At 37.0% G+C, this 1,080-nt stretch overlaps 1 pseudogene across 1 annotated transcript; it reads right to left on the bottom strand.

Annotated features, from left to right (window-relative positions):
• Positions 1 to 310: 310 nt before the first annotated feature.
• Positions 311 to 752, bottom strand: LOC109448628 (nuclear nucleic acid-binding protein C1D; annotated as a pseudogene). Its single transcript, XR_002137555.2, has one exon. The product of XR_002137555.2 is annotated as a nuclear nucleic acid-binding protein C1D (transcript).
• Between the last annotated feature and the right edge of the window lie 328 nt (positions 753 to 1,080).

Here is a 1,080-nt window from a genome sequence, read left to right as displayed (position 1 = left end):
TTCTTTCATCTCTCTGAACCTCAGACTCACATCCCTAAAACAGGGCAACAGGATGGCAAAGTTTACTGAGGCCAGGCTTATATTTTTTACATGCGTTCTGCAATTAATACAGTGTGGTGTTGCGTCATGGTAGGATCGTTCACTTTGGAATTAGATCATCCTGTGCTGGAGGATTAAATGAGTCAAGTATATAAAAGACTTAACACAATGCCTGGCACATAGAAAGTGTGCAGTAATTTCTAGCTGTTGTTAATATGCACATCTTATGAAGGAGTCATTATTTCTTCTTTTTTTTTTTTTTTTTTTTTTTTTAATTTTTACTTTTTCCTTTATTGGCAGCTTTGGATGCATTTTTAGGTTTTGGTTCCCAGAGGGCATTTTTTACAAATCTTGAAGCTGCACCTTTGTCCAGCTTGCCAGCCTTTTTCTTGTCTGTGATTTCCTTGACTCTGTTCATGTATACTCTGATTCTTTCCAATTCCTGCTTTACTGGATGTTCCTTAGGATTAACTCCCCGAGTTGCCAAATAAACCCAGAACATTGAATTTAATGTGTAAGCAGAAACTAACTCCACTTTTCCTTGTTCAAGTGGGTCCAACTTCTGCAACAGCTCATTTCTAGAAACAGACATCATGGTCTTCACCATCTCATCTACTGCACCAACAGAATTCTCAAATGTTGATAAATACTCATGAATTTCTGTTGGGTAGTTTTTATTAATTTCCTCTGCTGCCATTATGAACAACTCACTGCCTTTCTGCTCCCATCTCCCAGAAAACGGAGTCATTATTTCCATTCCCAACTTACAGATAAGAAAACTGAGGCACAGAGAAATTATATACCTTGCCGTAGGTATGTAGTTGAATTAGGATTTGAAACTTAACAAGCCCAAACCCCTATTTACTGCCCATAACATCAGTTTGAAGACAAGAAGCTAAAAAGAAAGTATTAACATCAGAAAGTACACGTATTTTCTCCTTTTCTGCCTGCTAGATATTTGGCTAAACACTTTGACTTATGCCTGAATCTACATTTTCTCTCTTTGAAAATAAAAACTTTTAGATGGAAAAGCCTGGCCAT

This window comes from Rhinolophus sinicus, linkage group LG04 (genome assembly GCF_036562045.2).
Source record: "Rhinolophus sinicus isolate RSC01 linkage group LG04, ASM3656204v1, whole genome shotgun sequence".
Taxonomy (NCBI): Eukaryota; Metazoa; Chordata; class Mammalia; order Chiroptera; family Rhinolophidae; genus Rhinolophus; species Rhinolophus sinicus.
The sequence above is the reverse complement of the archived record's forward strand: the minus strand, read 5'-3'. Positions and strand labels throughout refer to the sequence as shown.